The sequence below is a fragment of the Cydia pomonella genome, chromosome 6 (genome assembly GCF_033807575.1).
Source record: "Cydia pomonella isolate Wapato2018A chromosome 6, ilCydPomo1, whole genome shotgun sequence".
Taxonomy (NCBI): Eukaryota; Metazoa; Arthropoda; class Insecta; order Lepidoptera; family Tortricidae; genus Cydia; species Cydia pomonella.
In genome coordinates this window covers 4,680,140-4,702,119 of record NC_084708.1, presented here as the reverse complement: position 1 = coordinate 4,702,119, position 21,980 = coordinate 4,680,140, and the positions used below count along the sequence as shown (strand labels likewise).

Sequence of the window (21,980 nt, the reverse complement as noted above, 5' to 3'; positions counted from 1 at the left end):
CCTTGATTAAAACGAATAAAAATAAATATAAAAACTAAAATTTTTCATTAGCCCCCTCTTCTATTAATTGGTGATTTTGATGTAACCATTTTATTAGCTTCTGTTTTTCGATGCACTCTGCAACCGGAAACCTTCCCAGTTCGCAGTATTCGAAATTTAAACTACCAACAGCAACAGGGCAGACTTTGTACCAAAGCGATATGGCTTCCCTTTGACTGTTGTTTTTCTTCGAAACGTTAGGCGATAGGTATGTGACGTATGTTTGTGCCATGTGTGTACATGTTTTTTTGATATTTTCGTAGTAGTGAAATCAAATGCAAAACTAAGTTGTTGGATTTTGGACTCGGTCGTTATCTCTGTTTAATCAATAGTGAGGTATATAATACCTACCAGGCCTGACCAGCCCTCCATACATGGTACAAAATTTTTTCGCGTCGAAAATATTTCTTCTAATTTTTCCTACTCAGAGCATGGCATATTCCGTATGCCATTAAATGGATCCCCACTATTTTTATTACACCTTGTATTACTAATTGTATTCTGGTCTATCATGGCTAAAGTCGAAAGTATTTGGACACATTTTATTAAATACGCATGAATCACTTGGCTAGTTTCTTTTAAAAAGGTTTCCCTCTTCCTGAAGTGTAGTTGTATCTCAAACTCAATCAGTGCCGGTCTTTAACACTTTAACATCGTAAAGTTCGTTAAAGCCGAACCGAGCTATTTGCACGTTTAAAATGTTACATCGTGGAACGCTTGCTCCGAGGATACATGGTGCAGACGAGTGGAACAACTGAACGTTTTAGAATAAGCGTTTTTCATGTTGGATATTAAGATTACTCGTACGTATGGCTTTTTCAACTCTTATAAATAATCAGCGAGATTAAAATTATAAGCAATAATACTAAACAACTAGAGCGTCTAGTCAGCGCTATGGAAAATGGCGTCGCTGCGCAGTTGTACCAACGTTGCGTCGAGCAGCAGCCATAGAGTTGACTAGACACCGACGCTCGGGAGACGCTAGTGTGGGGTGGCCTTATGTAGTATGTACCTAAAAGTCATCTGAAACTCTATATTGCTAGACGAAGCGTTCAAATACATATAATAGGACCAAATTGTTGTAGAATTTAATTGTCACATAGTGTAGGTAAACTTATATGTAAACTGAAATATTTAAAATTCTACCGTAACAAATGAATGCAATGTATTCAAACGAATCCAATGACGGCGTTATTAAGTTACGAAGTTTATTTCGTGCGATAAACCGTAGTTGCTATAATGAAATGTCGAGCACAAACCTCGTAAATAACTAGGATATTTCGCGTACAACAGAGACCAGTCAACACGTACTAAGCAGACACCGCATTATGAACCGGTTACAAAAAGCACGCGGTCGACTTACAGTGAAATGCCAAGAATCAAGCAGCACAACTGAGTTGTATTCCTCATCATTTTATACTATTATAAGTTTTGCTGGAAGTTTTATCTGGTAGTTAATTTATTTGTTAATTAGCTATTCAATACTTTACTTGGACATTGTGAAACAGGCTCTAAATATTTTTAATTTACACTACCCGTACCTCGAGTCACTGTCAGTATCAACAATGACATATAGACTATGGTCTTCGTAACTTACTGTCTATACACTCTAATATGTCAGTAATATGTAATTATAGGCGCAACAGAAATGGTGACCTCGATTGTCTTATGTGCTCTATGTAGTAGTTGTTAAGATGGCTTGTGTTAGTCAATATTAAAAACCGACAATCTCCCTTCAAAGCTATGTAATTACACGGACACCTTATGAATTAATTCATTCATAATGTGCTCATGCAATTTTGCGGCTGGGTGTACATTTATACAAGGAATTCTGTATCCAGCTCACACTTTCATGTATTTTGTGGGACACTAGGATTAGGACTCCTGAGACCCTACCACGAAAAACTAATATTGAAATTTCTTTTTCTGCCTCAGTCGCTTGAATGTACAAGAGCAAATAGAGAGGCAGATAATGAAGTTTTGATTTTTGCGGTAGGTCCTCTGTTTCCCATGTGAAATATACAAGGTGTAACAAAAATAGTGGGGATCTGTTTTTAAGGGCATATTCGGTGCTCTGATTAGGAAAAAGTACAAAAAAAATGTCCGAACATTTTTTGGCTTTTTATGGAGCGTTGGCCGACTTGGACGACCTGCACTATATAAACATTTTTGCGTCATAAAAAAATCTTCTACTTTTTTCTAATCAGAGCACGATACCTATGTCCTTAAACGGACTAGCACTATTTTTGTTACACACTGTATACTTAAATCTGAACTAGTGTAACTTATTTTTTTATTTAACGTTAAGACACACAATAGAATTGTCAGTCTTCAGTCTTCACTATTTATGTATCTTTGCTTTCACTATAACATATCAAGAAAATTTAGAGCAGACCCATTTTTTGCAATATTTTTTATCTGTGTGAAGCCTGGTGACTGATACAGTGATACAGCTGCAAAACGCGCGCTCAAGTCGCAGAATGTGGTCGTACTTATTTAGTACAATTAAACTATTACTAACACAAAGTACCAATAAAAAGTTTTTTTTGTGTTCTAACAAAATGTTATATAGTATCATCTTAAAATGTAAAAATAAAATACAAAAAGATGTGTTTCCGCCCGGGATCGAACCGGGGGCCTTCTGCGTGTTAGGCAGATGTGATAACCGCTACACCACGGAAACTTGATAGCATTGTGCGAAATTATGTAACAGTAGCTCTTGTTTTATTCTTTCATCTAGTTTGGTGAAGGCCGTGAAGGGGTTCTTCACTTATACACTCACGGTCACAAACAAGTAAACACTTTCACTTATAGCACTTATGGCAATGAAATATGTTATATGCGATTAAAGTACATAATAATGAGCGTGATTTTATCAACACAATTCACATTTTAGTTGTTTTATTAATATTATTATCGCACCATATGTGCTATCTTGAGCGGATTAAAGTAATAAATAAGTATAATTATAATTTAATCAGATGGCAAAGTATTTTAATTAGGAAGTTGATGCGTACGATAAATTTATAAACCACCTATCAAACCGTACCTATCTAAGTATACCTATTATTTATCTAAATACATACCTTAAGAGCAATTGCTCTTAAGGTATGTATATGGTCTACTATTAATAGGTATTCCTAGCTGAGCAACTTTTCAGATCTCGAATTTTTGAAAAAATCATTGCTCTAGGTTAAAAATCCAGGGAGGAAACAGGCGAGAGTGTTTGTATGGAAAAATCGCAACTAGGAATTCCTCTTAATTTTATTACTTAACATGTTAGTGTGGCTTATGGTATTAAATAAATTATTTGAACCCGCAGGAACACTGAAAAAAATAGATAGCCGAACTGGTTTTGTAACTTTACTAAATAACTAAACTACGGTTATAAGAAAATAAACTTTGCATAAATTTACAAACTTATTTTGTAGTGTATACCCAGTACCTGAACACTGATAGCCAAACACGGTTTTGTAACATATAACAATTATAACACATAGTTCGCAAGTCCCAATTTTTGTGTAAACAGTAACCAAAATTTTGTTACAGTTATGCAAACATTTCTTTCAGTGAATACGGTATGAAGGATACGGTGGATATTCACTGTCATCAATTATCTTTTTGGTACTATTGGTACTATTTACCCTATAATTTATGCATTATTTATCTGGCTACATGAAAGTTTTCTTATTAAAAAAAAAAAAAAAAAAAATTCAGCCTATATACGTCCCATTGCTGAGCTCAGGCCTCCTCTCATGCGCGAGAGGGCTCGGGCTATAGTCCCCAAGCTAGCCTAATGCGGATTGGGGACTTCACATACACCTTTGAATTTCTTCGCAGATGTACGCAGGTTTCCTCACGATGTTTTCCTTCACCGAAAAGCTAGTGGTAAATATCAAATAATATCTTATTTAATATGATATTTATGAAATGGGTCAATGCTTAATCCCACACCACTATTATTTAAATAACGATATTCTGTAATGACGTTTTCACACAGAACTCAGCCGTTCTAGGTCAATATTGCACGAACTTTGCTTTGTATCTCAAAGCGATTCCGTTAATGGCGTCAACTGTACCTGTTCAAGTTACAAGACTAACCTGCAGGGTTGCCAACGAAATAAAATATCTACACTGAAAAAAAGTAGCCGCACTCATTGCGTAATTAAAAATAAAAACTGACGAACTAAATTATGAAACAAAATCTCAAAATATTCAAATTTAAAACGATTACTTTTACTCGCGCTTAATAATTTTTGTTACATAATATCATCAGGTGATAACCAAAACACACTGATTGCAAAAATAATCAAACAATAATCAACCTTGCTTCATTATTAGTATACAACTTATGATGATAATTGTACACAACACTTTATAGTACGAAACAAGGATAAGTTACAGCAGTAGCCTTACCACGACTGCCTTATCAATGTTCCACTGAAATATTCGCTAACGTCTGCGTAACATACTTTCTATACATCTCGCTCGCACTAATACGCCAGTACGAGCTGCATAGAAAGTAAGTCACGCACACGTTAGCCATTATTCGCAGTGTCTAACTGGTAGTAACCTAGTAACCAGGTACAGTCACGTCTGAAAATATCGATATGGACAAAGTGCTAAAAATATTATTGGCACTTTGTCCGAATCGCTATTTTTAGACGTACAGGTATATAATTGAATCGGAAATGTAGTTGTAATTGTGGCATCCCTGAGGAGTTAATGATCAGGTAGAGGCAAGCCTGAAGTTTGAGCTCACAATAAACTGGGGATTAGGGAGTTCGCAACAATTAACTACTAACTTAAACGCGTACACTGTAAACTGTAAAGTAATCTCACTTGTGGCAACCCTATAGCTGTACTTACTGTGGTAGTTGGATATCGTCGCTATACTTACGTATATCAGATACGAGCTTGAGTAAGTATAACGACGAATATACATTTATATGCAGTATACGAGTATGTATTTCCAGTATATGACTTTGTGAGATGCTTCGCGGTGTAAGCAAACAAGACTATTATAAAATTTCAGATTTTATTTTGACACACAATTATCATGCACAGTAAAGCGCGAAAAATATTTGACACGCTCTTTTGGCTCTTTTTAACTTCTACTTTTTTATGTGATAGTCAGTAAACGAGCAGATGAGGTACTTACTTACATATTCTAAATGACCGTGTTGAATTTATTACAGGTGACTATTCTAAAAAGGGCTATAATTTGAGAATCAAAACCGAATTCATACGGCCCGATTTGAAGAATGAGATACGATAACGATAAGTTCTGGTTTAGACAAGTTCTCATTTAGATATCGTTTGTATGTCGTTTAATTGACAGCAGTAGCTCGATTCGGGCACACCAATGTCACTTTGACGTTAGAAATATGGTAGATAGATCTTATTGGGATCACAGCGGAATCGAAATAAACGTCAATTTTGACATGCTATTTAGTTATAGCTCTTTCCAAGATCTTAAACGTGTCTTAATCATTCTTCGAGTCGAGCCGATAGTTACTCGACATTTGTGTCAAAAAAAAAAAAACAAAAACTGTTTTTATTTAGAAAGTTTGATTCGTTTCGCAACTTTTGGCGCTGACTGTACAGACAAGTTACTACTAATAATTACTTAACTAGAGATCAAATGCTTTCTCATTATCACTAAGAGCAAAGAAATATTTCTAGATATCATTGTACTAATTTATTTTACTAATTGGCCGTGTACGCCCTATATTATTTATCTTTTGAATTATCAATTATTTATAGTCCGCATAAGCAATCACCAATCAGTTGCCAAAATAATAAGAAGTAATAAATAAGAGTAATGATAGCAGGTAATGGTTGATTTCGTCCGTGAGTTTCAAGTTTCCGTGGTGTAGCGGTTATCACATCTGCCTAACACGCAGAAGGCCCCCGGTTCGATCCCGGGCGGAAACACTTATTTTTTTCAATTAAGTACCTACTTAAATAATTTAACAGGTTATTTTGAAAAACTAATCGGATTTTTTTTTTCATTAGTAATTTTAAAATCAAATCGAAAATCGTGAATAGGTACTAAATTCGAAGAGGATTTAAACAGTTTTTTTTTTTTCAAATTTGCACACTGTGTTTTTTTATGAATAAAATATGTACAAAGCTTTTATTTTATCCGTATATTGTTTTGCCTAATGTTAAATTATAATAATATTACTACATATAATATTAAGATTACATACGTTTTTACGTTGGTTTTACGTAGGTACGTTTGTGTGTCTTGAATACAAAATATTATCCTTTAGTTTAGACTTTTTGACACACAAACGAAAACGTTTGATAATTTTATCAACAAATTAACGCAGTAGAAATTTTCCTCTGCGAATTTTTGGGCCATCCTGTAAAAATGCATAAATAAAAGACTCGCGTTAAAGCGGTTTCCTTAACTAAACGTATTCTCTTATGCAATAAAATGCACGCCGCCTTTTGCTTCACTCGTGCGAAAATGAGTTATTTTCCTCCCGCCTCGAGATACATCTCTCGCAAATTGGTCTTGGCACTTTTACATAGTAAATTGACGTAATCTCTCTGGCTAAAGTGCCTTATTAGCTCGTGTCAAGGGAATAAATTGTGTTTATCTAAAATCGAGTTGTTATGCGGACGGGAAAAACATGCATTATTACGAAGTTACGACATGTATGGAGCAAGTTTTTTCATGTAACATTTTTACAAGCATAGAAACATGCTATACATTTAAGGGCTGATTCAGATTTAATAATTTGTTATAATTTTAAGAATAAGAATATATATTTATTTCAATAATTTGGCATTAAAAGAGAAGCGGTACCATGATCCTCACACTAGGCTCAGCCTGTAACATGGGAATCTCATAGAAGTATCGAAATGGTGCGGTTTTTATTTTAACAGAATATATGATTGTTAAACTACTAAATTATATATAAGATTTTTTTATTACATGATTAACTATCTAAGTATTGGGTATTTTCCCGACTTTGGTCAGTTAAAAAGGTCTGTCAGTTGTATGTATAAGTGAAAGTGTTTATATGAAGGTACTAATTGAACTAATTTTTATACGACCTTGCTTTGCACATGCACCAATCAGCTTGAGTGGTCTTCAAGGTCGTATCAAGATAAGATCAAACTAAACGAGATAAATTAAACACTTATACACAAAATTCGCGATTTTACTGGACAACATTAGACAATTTCGTGGAATGCTCCTTATACAGAGATCAGATCCTGTTTTGGTTAGAATATAATAGGCCCATGCAAACATCTAAATGAAATAAATGTTTATTCAAAAAACAAACCTTAAAACTAAATCACAACTTCCGCCAAACCAGAGTATGGTTTGTTGACAGACGAGGCTCTAAATAACATTAGGTAAAGGTTCTTTTTCTGTTAGCTATCTAAAGCTGTTAATATTATTACACTGGCACGTTACTCTACTCCTCAAAACATTCCCTTTAACTACAGAACCCATTAAAAGCCTACCGTCCACATTATTGGGACGATGCTTCAGTAATGGAACCAAAGGGAAGTACTTAATGTAAACAGGTAGTCCCTATCCCTAGACGATATATAAATGGAACCTCCGCACAAAGCTCTTTTGATGGTCAGGAGCTATTCACAATGAATACCCAGCTCTTTGCCGCTCATCGTTACTCAAAAATTCCTACACTAGTTTTTTACAAGTCAATACAACATTTACAGTGACATATATAGCAACATTATAACTACAACAGCCAATACCAGGGTAAACAATATATTATAATAATCTTAAAATAAAATAACTACAACGATATAACAGATGTATAGTCGCTACGGTTAATAATACGAGAACATTAAATTTGGAGGTGTAAATGGTCCCCAATGTCAGAAGCTTTAGAAGTCTTAAGGCTCTAAAATGAAATTAAATGAAATACTTCTTCATTTGTCTACTATATGTATTTCATTTCGGTTTATTTTATGTCTATTATTTTTATCTGTTGCCTTCCGTGAATTTTCTCACTTAATGGTCTCATCGGAAGATCAGTGATGGAAGTCGCCAGAAACATGCCGAGATGATGCCATTTGTGGCACTTTATTCTCTCTAAGTTTTCCTTATATGTTAAGTGATTGTTTGTGTGTTTACGAAGAAACATATTTCTAGTTAAATAAGGGCTTCGCGTCAGGACTGTTAAACTAAGGCCCTTAGCACACGGAGCGTAAGCGCAAGCGTATCGTAATACGCGCGTAGAACGAGAGCGCTACGAACACGAATCACTACAAACAAATCCGCATACGAAGCGTCATCGTAGCGTAGCGTGTGAGTTTTTTGTCGTCTTTACGACAGGCGCAGCGTAATACACGCGTAAAAAACAAACCTGACATAATCAATCAATAAAAAATATTCATCTGACGAGAAAGTAACATCGTAGATACATACGCCAAAGACATTGACGCCAACGACTACTGAGATTAACTAATGAGATTTCATTTATAAAACGATTACGCTTACGCGACGCTTGGTGCCCAGAACTCTACGCGTCTCGTACTCGTAACGTTTTTACGATACGCTTACGCTCCGTGTGCTGAGGGCCTTACAGTCTTATATACAAAACTAGAGGTCAACATATACTAGACACAAACAGAAAGCATCTGTAAACATGTGAGGTCTCAGGTTGCACAAAGGACTAAAGGACCGATAAATACCTCCGATGGACCGCAACCTTTTCGCATACTATCCATCATAAGTATATATTTAACAAAATGGCGTATATTCATAGACAAATCTATTTCTTACGGCTTTATGAATGTGAAGGAAATTGGGAAGGGTTTTTGTAATACATCTTTGATGTGATAGGATCTTAAGAAGAGGTCGACTTTCACATATGGTAATGACATATTGACCAAGTAGACTGGATTTTAGAATGTTAATTAAATATTTATCGGCAATTTAAATTAAGCTCATCCAATGTGGGTTGGTACCTTTTTCTATTTATTATTTAGGGACTTCGAAGAACACATTATTGCAGGTGACTGTACTAATATAAAAAAGACAGTTCGTTTTTCTCTGTCTATGCTCCATAGACATGCGACTTTTGCCAAACTATTTTTTTTTTAACAATCACTACATTGTCAATTGTGATGTATATAATTATGACTGATATTCATTCATTCATTCTTTTAAAATTATGGCTTCCAGTGGGACTATTTCGCCAGTATCAAGGTATTAGGAGCTTTACATACGACTAAACTTGTACGGTTAGTGCAATACAGTGTACGGTGATTTTATTAGCTCTTACAAGTAGCACTACTGGCCGTTGACTCCAAAATGGTGGTTAAACGCTTTTCAAGATTAATTCTCCATTTACTGCTCATTAGTTTACTGAATAAAAAAACTATCGATTTTATACATTAAACAATATTAATGAGCAAAAAGCAAAGGCATTAATCACGAGCCGTGACTATTAAGATGGCTCTCGAACCGGAGGTCTATTACTGATATGTCCGCAAAATGCAGATATCAACAACAGCTAACGAATAAATAGAAATTCATAGAAAGTTGTAATTTAAGCGCAATAAACATGCACATACATTTCGCGAACTTTCACGTATATGACAAATTCGTGCATTCAGATTATTCTTGCCATTGAACAACTAGAACTCCAACACTGGACATTTGGACAATAGGAATAAATATACCTGCATTTAAAAAATAAATATTAACCCACGTATAGGTAGACTGACCATTGGTGGCGCGTCTAAGATTTTCGTAAGCAAGTTGGAACTTATTTATTTTTCTCTATCTACATGAGCTTAGAGTAGATGTGCTGAACTGCCTGAAAGTTTGGGAATTAATAATTTTCCATCGCATTTTCACGAAAACGTACAAACGAACATGTCTTGCTATTTCAGTCAGTCTCGGTACAAAAAGTACTGAGATTGAGAAATACGAACGTTTCCGAGAAAATACGATGGAAAATAATTATACACTACATCTGTACAATTGTAAATTGATTTCATACGCACTGTATCGTATTTCGTACTCGGATCGGATTTTAGCGGATGATGTTCCTAACGATTCATTAAATCTCACTTCATTTGAGTTAGCATGTCGAATTTACCAATATAAACCCACGTTTCACATTTATAGGAACGCTTGCAGTTCAGCGTGCCCGGAAACATCTGACGTATCTTTACGCATATTCCTTATACATCCAGGGGTCAAATTACACTAGAATTTGTCGAGTATCGTTTTAGGCGATCTTCACATTGAAAGCAGATCCACATGCCGGTCCAGCTTTACTATACGGGTGTTTTTTTTTATATGGGTTCAATCCCAAATTCGTAAGAAATATTTTGGCTGTCCCATTAAAAACGTTTATATCTAATCAATCAAAATGTATGAAACCGCCATCCGCCCGCCGCCCGTATCAAAATCAGATCAAAACCGCCCAGTAGTGGGTGTATACGTACAGTCAGCTGCAGAGATATTTGAACCACCTGCAAACTTATATGCAGGGGAGTCAGTTATCTGACTGTAGATAGCACTATCTCGCTCGGAGCGGCGTGCGCCGCATCAGTGTGATAACCGCGTTATGAATACGGGTACAGCATAAAGCAGAGGGCAACGGGGGCTGATTGGATTTTACCGGTCACGACCGGTTTGGGCCGGATCGATTGCGCCAGTAATTGCTCCGGGACAACTGTGTTCGGACTTGGCTGATACACTTTCCTTTGAGACTGACGTGACAGTTGGAATTGCATTTTTGGGAGCGAGGTAAAGGAAGCGCTGTATTTTCTGGCTTCTCTGTAAAAGCTGGACACATATTGTACTCCCAAATTTGACACTGCGCATCGAAAGATGAAACGGCCAATTTTTTTTTTGGCGATTTCGGTGTTAGTCCCATAGTAAAAGTTGCTTATTATGACCAATTCATTCACCTCGCAAAATATGGCTAAATTGGCTAAGGGCCAAAAAAAATCCTGTATACATTTCGCTAGGAGCTGTGTACAGATTTCCATCAGTGTGATAACCGCGTTATGAATACGGGTACAGCATAAAGCAGAGGGCAACGGGGGCTGATTGGATTTTACCGGTCACGACCGGTTTGGGCCGGATCAATTGCGCCAGTAATTGCTCCGGGACAACTGTGTTCGGACTTGGCTGATACACTCCTTTGAGACTGACGTGACAGTTGGAATTGCATTTTTGGGAGCGAGCTAAAGGAAGCACTGTGTTTTCTGGCTTCTCTGTTAAAGGCTGGACACATATTGTGCTGCCAATGTTGGCATTGCGCATCTAGAGGTTATGTATATATATACACAGGAATTGCTTATCGTCGGATGAGAATACGTTTGTGCCATTCGCCACGTACATCGGTTTGCGGGAGAGAGAAAAGAAAGTACAATGTATGATGTATATGACACTCTTTATTGGCACAACCTCAGTAAAAATATACAAGAAAAGAAAATTTATTAAATGTTGAGGCAGACAACAGGCGGTCTTATCGCTAAGGAGTACAATGAACCACACAATCATTGTCACATTTTTTGTAATAATTTTCTGTCAACAGAGTGTTTTTTAAAACCGATTAGTGTCAATTATAGCATATTTTTTGTTATTTTAGAAATCGTTAAGAAACGATTTTTCTCAAAAATGGATATGGCACAAACGTATTCTCAGTTTCTCAACCGACGTTATATGAAGGTAAAACGTAAGTAAGTTTGTCATAAAAATTGGATAGGTACTCGAAGTAGATATTTGTCAAAAAAACAACGTCAACGACAAAACTTGAGATACTGATTCAGGCTGCACCAGCTTTATTGCTGAAGTATTGTGGCTAATGTGATTTATAGAGCCACAGAGAAGAATAAAAAAACTACTATTCGAAAAAATTTAGATTTTTTTAAATATAAGCGTACACCCTTGGGTTCACCAAGTAATCCCATTTCCATCATGTTCCTCCAATATTCCTTTAGCATTATCGAGCTGAGACCTAGTCAAACTCTCTCAACCTGACATCCCTTACATACCTCAAACCTCAACCTTGCTACAACGAGTTAAAGTCTACATTAGTGTACGTGTAAACTTTCCATACCTGATATTCCTGACCTATTGTCAACCTTGCTACAACAGGTTAAGGTTGACATTGGCACGTTTGTGCCGTTGATTGAATAGTTTACGCTCTAACCCCTGTGACGTAGGCTTGGCTATTGACAGAACGTATCGGGTCCGTTTACATAGTGATTAAGGGTTTAGCATGTCAAATATTTCTCCTTTTGTTTCTTTCAAAAGCATTTGACATTGAAAATTGTTATGAATCCCCATGGACACGGAAAGTATCATTTTCCCGGAGGCCTATTCAAACTAACATTTTGTTATTCGCCCGTGCATCTCACTGGCGCCAATACATGAATAAGTGCACGAGCGAATTGCACACGCGAATGATAACAAAATGATATCATTGTAATGTCAAAATGTACGCTCGAATTGGCCTCGTTTATTCTTACAAACGCATTTGACAAGTTTTATGTTTCTATGCATATACATGGGCATAAAAACTACCAATTTTCCACACGTGTGAGGAAAACATAAATGGCTAAATGGCGATGGGGTTATCGCTCGTCTCGTAACGTGCGAACAAGACACGTGGGTTCGTGAGTAAAATATTTAATATATGTTTGTAATTTAAATCATTGTTTTTACGTAACTATTTTAACACTCGTGTGAGTTTGTGTTTGACGTGAAGTGACGCTTATGTACGCCAATCGTTTGTAATTGCTTACTTTTATCACAATTAATTATTCTAAACCTACTTTAATAATACTGGAAAGAAACAAAACCTAATCGAAGCCCATGACGCATACAGATATACGAGTCAACAGATTATTGCTACAATGAGGAAAATTGCTACGGGCTACGGCGTACATGTACACGAGTCAACAGATTATTGCTACAATGAGGAAAATTGCTACGGGCTACGGCGTAGCACACGTTGTGTTGGTTGGTCTTGAGGGCGTCCGCTAGCTGGCGCGGTTGCACGGAGCGGGTGGCCAGGTATATAGTATCAAAGAGAATTTGAAATTTGCCACGGGGCAAAGGTTATAACACTTATGACGCCATCACTCGAAACGATACCGCCATAACTTTGGCCTATGATCTATTAGATGGCGCCACTTTTTGGTATTTATCAAATTTAACACATATCAGTGAAACAATAAGAATCAAAGTCAAATGGCGTTCTAAAAGTTTTAATCATGTATCGAAAGATGGCAGTAAATCCAGCTCTATTTCAAATTCTCTTTGATAGTATTGAGCAACGCTAACTGGCGCGGACGCATGCGACAGATTTTACCTACAATGGCGTGCGCCCGCTCCGTGCACCCGCGCCAGCTAGCGGACGTCCTAATTCTATTTACGAGTATAGAAATATGAGTGGCATTCTAATATCTGATAGATATGATATTTATTTGGTATCACTCGCACCAACAATATGAATGGCAGTCTCGCTGATAAAGCTAGGTATTTACAAATTACCTTCCAAAGCTGTTGTTCTCGAATAGAGCACGTTCAGCAATTAGGGCGGGTCATAAAGGACAAACAAGTCCCAAACAAGAGGGTAAGCAAACCCTTTGTGTTATACCATCCAAAAACGCAATGTAACGATAGGTACGCAATGCACAACCAAAAGATAAAGGGCTAATCGCAAACATAGAAATTTTTAAACATGGGTTATAGCAGATCGTGTATTGTGGAGTGATAAATCTACAACTACATGATTGAATGGCAGATCGCTCACGCTGATTGGTGCATGCGAAATGAAAAGTCATGCGTGAGATGCGCGCCAATCACCAATAAGATCGTCAAGGTTTTATCAAAACCAGATTATAACCATAATAAATTTATTAAATCGAATCTTCTACCGTAAAAGTTGTGACATACATTGTGTTTCTATAATACTTAAACTACTGATTCAAATTGAATGAAATTTGAAATATATTGTGCATATTCAATGCCTGCTTGGTCACTGAAAATTCAGGCTTATAGTTTTATCCACAACGAAGTTATAGGGGGATCGAAAATGGCCTGAACTGCTTCGAGAAAAGGATGGTACGGCCATGCTGCTTTTTGCAGATATATTATATGCCTAAGATATTCAGTGTTCGGCTACTTAGTTATAAGGTAAGAATATGTGCACGTTTTTTAAATGCATCTATCATTGCATAAAGCTATTCATGACACTTTTATCCATTGCAATCATATTTCATCGTCCCTTTTTAATTCGTTTTCATTTCTCTTGATATTTCACCTTAAATAAAATAACAGTTTTCGCTAACTTTAGGTACGTTTAACACACTTAAAAACTGTATTTATCTCTTACTTAATTCATCTATAAAGAATCGGATTTATGGGATAGATGCATATCATTCAAAAACACATTTAAAAATTGCTCTAAACATCAATATTTTTATGCGTCCTATATTAAGAATAACCATTAACGCTTTACACTTCTTCCATGCAACTTGCATTAAAATTAAAAACATCATGTTTTCACAAACCGCACTCGCTCCCATTTTAATTAAGCGAATGCGAGTAAATGTGGGTAAATAAATTGTGTATAAATACTCGGTCTCAATGCTAGACAACGCGGGGACCGGGTGTGGAGAAATGAATTAACGGAGACTTGCGTCGTATGATACTCATGACCTCATTTTTAAACATGTGCAAAAAAATTTCGCTCTCCACAAAAATTAAGGAGAATATATACTTGGTATTGACTTTTATCCGGCTCAAAGGACCAGTTTGTAAATAAGATACTTTCATGAGGTCAAATACTTTCCTAAATAAATTTAGAATAAACACACTCAGTTTTATGTTCGAACGTGGGAAGCTAGCGAGAGTGTCGAGAAATAAATTAACGGAGACTTAACACGTTGTGCGCTACTCACGTACCGTGCAGGTCTTTAAAATGTACAACATTATTTTTATCCAAAATTAAAGGAAAAGGAACTATTTTTGTCATTGGTTTATATCTAGCTCGAGGGACCATTTGGTTTATTGGAGATATCAGAGTATTTATGAATGCCTCTCTTGTCCTGTACCAGGGTAAACGTACTTATAATGATATTTATTTGTATTTTGGTTCCTATATTTGAATCATGCAAGGGATTTGTATCCCTAATCATGAGAGACGGAAGAATGGGGAGACCTTTGTCCAGCAGTGGGACGCAAAATAGAATATTAAAATAAAAAAACTTGAATCATGATTCATCTAAACAGTTATAGTAAAAAATAAGCTTTACATAATTTATTAATCGCCATACTTGCGGCCCATGAAATAACAGTGGTAAATCTTTTATTGTCTGGGGTTGCTAGTTGCTTAACAATTTTTAAGAAAAAAAAACTGACTTCAATGAGGGAGACCGGTGAAAGAAAGATTATTGTTGATTTTGGATTTCATTCAATGAAATTAAAAAGACACCGTCCTAGGCCTAATTATATTGAAAAGGAGGTTTTTTTTTTTCACCTATGGTTGACTGGTAGGAAACCCACAATTCGACTGTTTTTAAAATGAATTATTTCACACCATGCATAAAATAAAGCACCAAATAATTATTAGAATGTGCCTCGAAAACCTTACTGCTTGACACTCATGCGAAGAGAACAAATTGCCGAACGTGAACTATGCGTCGTTGTCACTTCTACAAATGTAAATGCTTGATATGTAGATGAAAATACTAAAATCACTATATTTGTGCCTTTGACATTTGAGGAGTTCCCTCGATTCCTCATGGATCCCATCATCAGAACTGAGTTTTGACAAAAACGGGACCAATATGTATATATATATATATATATATATAATTTTTTTTTCAAAAGCGGTTAAGAAACGACGGAATTATGAAGTAACAAACATTAAAAAAAACATACAACCGAATTGGGAACCTCCTCCTTTTGAAATCTTGAAGTCGGTTAACAATTATTCATTCATGACTAACTGTCACTACGACCACAGTCCCACAGTTGATATTATTTTCTACATATAGTTTATGAAATTAACATTATTTACGACAAAAAAGTTTCGCATTGACAGTGTGTAGTCCCGCTTAATATTCCGCTCGTAACAACAATATATTTGTCACCGTTAGGTATAATTTCTGAACTACAGCGTACAATAGTACAGTTTTGCTCGTTCTTGTTCATATTTGTGTTCATAATTGTTGCCTTTGTGAACTAAATTAAATGACGTATTCAAATTAGGAAATATTTTACTGTCTGTGAAAATGTTATTTATATTTTATAAAAAAGTTTAGAGTCTGTTTAAAGTCAATTCAGTCCTGCCTCATAATATTCTTTTTTTGGTCACTATCGTTGCAATTGTTTTTAGTCTCTGGGCATTCCACAAGAAGGTTTAGTTTGTCGGAGACATGACGCTAATAGCAGCTGTTTTAAAAACCTCTAGAAATCTATATAATATACCGTTGAATTTAAGCTAAGTTATCAAACGTTATCATGCCACATGTCGGCTTCTTAGATTTATCAGAAGTGATAAAAATAGCGTCACCTACCCTACACTTTTCTGGAATGCCCAACCACTTTTTCGTAAAAAAATCTGTTTAAAATAGTAAAATGATTTCGACCAATAGTTCCTCGACGCAGCAAAAGCGTTTAAATTTCATAATAGTGAGGTAATAGCGCGAAATGTCGCAGTTTCTGTCGGCGACACAGCTGGGCGCGACGCAACGGTGCTTCTCTTTGCGGGTGCGATGCAAGTTAAAAGCTATAAGCGATAGATAGTATTAAAAAAATCGTGAGTCTCCAGCTTACGACTCCGGGATACGAACTCGAGCATATAGTACTCGTATCTGTTTTCACTGTCAAGAGTCTAGGGCAACAGTTGTAAAGTTCATCTTTGGACAGAGAAGCATAGCAGTCTTTGGTGTCGGAGGCCAAGACCCACTTCGGGTCGTCGCGCCACAGCAGTTTATATGTGTATGTGTGTGTGCAAAGTTTGTTTATTGTCGCATAAACAATGATCGAAAAACAAAAACTTCATATTTGGTACAAGCTTTTATCGCTAACTGTACTTTTGTTTCACAGGCAACTAATACTCATCGAGAAAATTCTAACAACTTCGAACAAAATTTGTTTGCGTTTTTTATCAGTGAGTTCCCATGGCCACCTCCTGTCTCCATCATCAGATTAGCTTCATGTCATCATAATATTGCATTGTCATCAGATTTACATATGAATGAAAAATTGCAGCTTAATCGGAAATCGGTAAGTGGGTCAAATTTTGCTGCTAAGATTTGACCCACACATATATACAAACATACATACTTACATAAATACATACATACTAACAGAACAAGTTAAATAAAAAAACTAATTATGTCATAATTCGAGGAGAGTCACGAACTTATTATTCAGGGTACCGAAGAACAACACGGCTCGAATCTGATTTTATAAAAATATCTTATTTATGTAATATATAATATCGCCAATCTTCATTGTATTTCTATAATAACAACAGTTTTTCTAAGGACCGACTGTAACACTAAGACGGCGTTTTACTGCTTCAAATTCATGGACACAGGTCAAACTCACTGTCCATAGATTGGGTAGGTATATCAATATGTATTAAAAATGGGTACCTATGCAGGGAGACAAAATTGGATGATTTCTTCGAAACGATAAATTTTTGCCGAACATATGTACGTCGCAGTAAAATAGAATGGTCCTCTGTCATTGGCTTTCGTTTCTTCCATACTGAATGCAACACCGTTTATCACTATTACAAACTCGCTACCTCTTTCAGCTCAAGCCCAAATTTTATAATTTACACTGCAACGCGTCGTGGGAAAATTAACTGAAACAGAGCGCTCCTCTGCCCGAAATTGGCAGCGAGATAGTGAAATTATTGTTTACTGCGCATGTAACTGACGTTCTTTGTATGCAATTAAGGTGTAATATATATTCATTTATTAGACGACAAAGGAAAAACGTTACAATTAATATTCCTATTCGCCTACAAGAAAGGGATCTTAATGTTGTTCTGGGACTGTATATTTCTCAGTCAGTATGTATTGTTACCTAGGTTTACTTGCTGGACGAGCAATGTAGGGTGAATTGTCATTGTAAGGTGTCAGCGTGGTGAAACAGCGGGTCTCTAGACCTGCTGGAAGGGTCCTTTGACATGGGAGTGTTTGCGTAAGATCTCAACCTATGGCATACACACTTATAACAACTGTGGAGCCTTCGCTTGATGTTAAAGAATGCCTCAACCATTTCACTCTGTATAAATTCGGATCATATTTCAAAATCCGTAATAGCATTCAGCATCCCTCCTATATCGACATGGAAAAGGAAACTTTTATCATATCGCAAAAGGCTATGAAATCAGAACACATTTGCAGTGCATCCCGGTAAAAGCCAGACTAACCTCCCCACACACATTTCACAAGCCAACGATTCGCTCAAATATAAACCTTAACTAAACGCAGAAAAGTCAATTGTAGCATTATGCTGGTGGTTGAGATAAGAGTTTGGGAAAATTAAACGGTCATATGCAATTTAAGAATATTGAAAACAATTCTGGGCTCACGCTGGTGCACTATTGTTTCAATTTTAGTAAAAAGTTGGGCCGAGAAAGAGCCGTAACGTTTAAGGCTAGTTACGCAACATACGGTAGTAATAGTAGGAAAATTGTATGTTGGACATTCTCGTTTTCATTTTAAAGGGGCCCACTGATAACCAGTTCGCCGGACGATATCGGCCTGTCAGTTATTCGTAGACGCCGACAATCGCGAATAACTGACAGTCTGGCGAACTGGTTATCAGTGGGCCCCTTTAGACCGAAAGCAAGCCGTCGAAATTGAAATTTTAATTAATTAATACTAAGAGGATTTAGAAAATGCACTTATAACTCAGAATTAAAATAATTTTAGAGGAAAAAAACAGTTATCGTCTTCCGCTTTTTTGCCGACTGTTTTGGCCGAAGGGTATCAAGTTCAGAACTCAATACTATTTGTCTTGCAATGGAAAAACAAAGAGGCCTTTACCGAGCAGAGGGACACATTAATAAGCTAATAAAAAAAAGAATTCACATCAAAACTCCAAATATGCAACATCAACCAAGTGTATACTGACACATTGGGGAATTCTAATTCTACCGTAAAAGGAATAAAAACACATTATACATATTGTCTAGAAATTTCCATACATTCATTACCCTTGAGTATAGGTACGTACAAGATTTCTTCTCTACACTGCAAGAAATGTATGCATAATAGTAACAAAATGTTTTGTATTTACACTTACACAATAAATTAGGTCTTGCGAATAATGTGTTAAACCGGCCAACAGGTTGGTGCGGTGTGTACTGTGTAACAATAAAACTTATTTCTTCACTTCTAAAGTCCCGTTTTTTTTTAAATTAGTTATTCAGTGAGCATTTCAAGCAATTTTTAAGTATTTATGCTTTACAATACCTTCTTCTTTAAATAAAATCTTATTATCTGAGACATCAAAGTTTGATTGCGAGTCTTGAGAACGCCTAGCCGGTATTTTCTTTAAATTTAAAAACCATTTTCTTTCCATTTCCCTTCGGTAGTTTGCCATGAAATTGCTTCCAGCAAATTGACATCGTTCTGAGACTGGGACTTCCTTTATAATATTCGGATTTTGTTTGGAGTCTGTAACGATTATGCTAAGTTTAAGGAGTAAAGAAGCTATTTTCGCTAAAGAGGAGTGTAGGAATTAAAAGTACTATGGTTATGCTGTAGGTGTTTGTAAACAGGTATTCAGAAATAAAAGTAAATGAAGAAATACATACATAGTACCGGTGACTAATCTAGTAGATGCCATATTTACTTGACCTTCCACTGCCGCCGCCGTTCGCTCCGGTAGCTAGCAGTAGGTTAATATGTGCTATGATCCTTCCAAGACAACTGATCTCTTGCTCATAAACCTGGTAATATAATTCCAATAACAATGTCTTGTTTCGCCTTTTACAAGCATTTAAAAATATAATCAAATTAATAAAAAATATTTTGTTACAGGTATGTTCCAGACATATTTTAAGAAATGGTCGGCCACACAAGTTAAGCTCAATGTAGTAAGTTTCGTTTCGAACGAGATTTCAATCCAGTTTCAAGCCAGACAACGTTAGACCTTAACTGACTAACTTTTATAAAAAAAATACTCGTATCGAAAAACTGATTTCCTGTTATTCATTTTTGAAATAAAATCTTTTTCATACAATGAAGCTTTCTTTATATGTAAGACATATTACCAATTCTTATTTTGCGCTTTACATTCCACGTCCCATTTAACTAGCTTCCAACAGTCAGTTCGCTAAGGAGATAAACGAGCGACTAATAACTCCTAACGAACAAATGCGGACATTTTAAAACGAACTAAACTCCTACTAACTACTACCCCAGTTTCAATTTATCCTCGAGTCCGATTCGACGAACAGCAAAGGCAAGTAATGACATGTTTTCTTAAGAACCCCTTGTGTAAATTTATTCGATAGCGTGACGTACCTAATGTACGCGTTTGCGTCAAGTCTCATTTTGTATTGGATTTGGAAACAGCGCGCCAAGCGGGACGTTTTGGAAACTCAAAATCCCTCATCGAATAAATGTACACTAGTACGGTACGGGATACTTATTGGGATATTACTCGTTCCCGATCATGTAAAAACATGTACGCTCTCTTTTTGAAATAGCCCATAGCATGTTGGTAAAACCTTGACGGGGAGCTCATTTCACTGTTCGAAGCGTTTTCTGGAGGAAATTACTCTAACACTGTGACCGTTTAGGTTCCAGGATGTGTATTATATATTGTTGTGAGCAAGATACGCTGCGAATAACAAATCAAGAACAGTTTTTGGAAGTTCGAATATCGCTCCCGTTTTGTCGTAAATCGTTTTCGACGGACTGGGGTTTCGATTTCCATTTTATTTGTTTGTGAGAAAGGCTGGCATAATTCAAAAGTTTCCTGACTTGCTGGATACCCTACGAAATAAGGACAGATCTGATTTACCATCTTTTTGGCATTATGTTTTGTAATTTTTTGTCATTCCATTAGTGAAAGATTTGTTTCTAGTAAATTCTTTAGAAATTAAAATATAGTTTGTACAAAAAGAGAGCCAAAGCTAATCTTGAGGAAACAAGGGATTCTAATAAATAATATTTAACGTAACTTACGTAATCTTTAATCGAGATCGAGTGTACTAAAAGTTTGTAGCCCTTTGCCAGAAAGTGGGATTTTAAGATAGTTACTTCGTTGATTGGTCTATGATTTACGAATAAATCATAACTGAATGATAAAAAAAAAAGGTTTTCTTGTTTTTCACTAGATTATTAATGAAAAACAACTAAAAAATTCCGGGTTTACAAAATACGGTGAATTAATATTGTATTATTAGTATTGCCTCAGCGATAGTAATATGGTTGTGAATATTATGGATAACATCTGAAAAAGTTTTTAATTTAAATGTTTTTATTATGTTTTATTTCGTTGTATAAAAAAAAACAGACTAATAGAGAATACAAAAATATTGTTTTTATCAGATTTAAATTAAAATAAATATCATTTGTAATATATGGGTCTCTATTGTTTCCCATAAAGTTTTAAGTCATAATGTATTGTTTGTCCGCATTTTCGTTAGTCATAATTTGGTTTTTCTCAGAAACGCGTAACTTTTCAGGATTGCCATAAAACAAACCTAACCTAACCTAACCTATCTATAGGATAATCTAAGGAAATTCCTGAAAAGTTAACGGTTTCAGAGTTATGACTAATGATAATATGACTATCATTACATTATGACTTTCAATAATTATGTCAAACAAAGGGATCCGGTAATATATACAACATACATACACTCACAAATACAGGAGGCCTCTTGAAGTTTAAAATTCTAAATATAATTATTATTTATAAAATACGA

The 21,980-nt window shown here is 35.8% G+C and overlaps 1 protein-coding gene, 1 long non-coding RNA gene and 2 other non-coding genes across 5 annotated transcripts in view; 2 read left to right on the top strand and 2 right to left on the bottom strand.

Annotated features, from left to right (window-relative positions):
* The window catches only part of LOC133518774 (syndecan), a 521,110-nt gene that overhangs the window by 380,462 nt on the left and 118,668 nt on the right, over positions 1 to 21,980 (top strand). The window lies entirely within an intron of this gene.
* LOC133518778 (uncharacterized) overlaps positions 1 to 21,980 on the bottom strand; it is a 275,753-nt gene that overhangs the window by 221,317 nt on the left and 32,456 nt on the right. The window lies entirely within an intron of this gene.
* Trnav-aac (transfer RNA valine (anticodon AAC)) lies at positions 2,650 to 2,722 on the bottom strand. Its single transcript has one exon. It is a non-coding gene; the product is annotated as a tRNA-Val (tRNA).
* On the top strand, positions 5,904 to 5,976 carry Trnav-aac (transfer RNA valine (anticodon AAC)). The gene has a single exon. It is a non-coding gene; the product is annotated as a tRNA-Val (tRNA).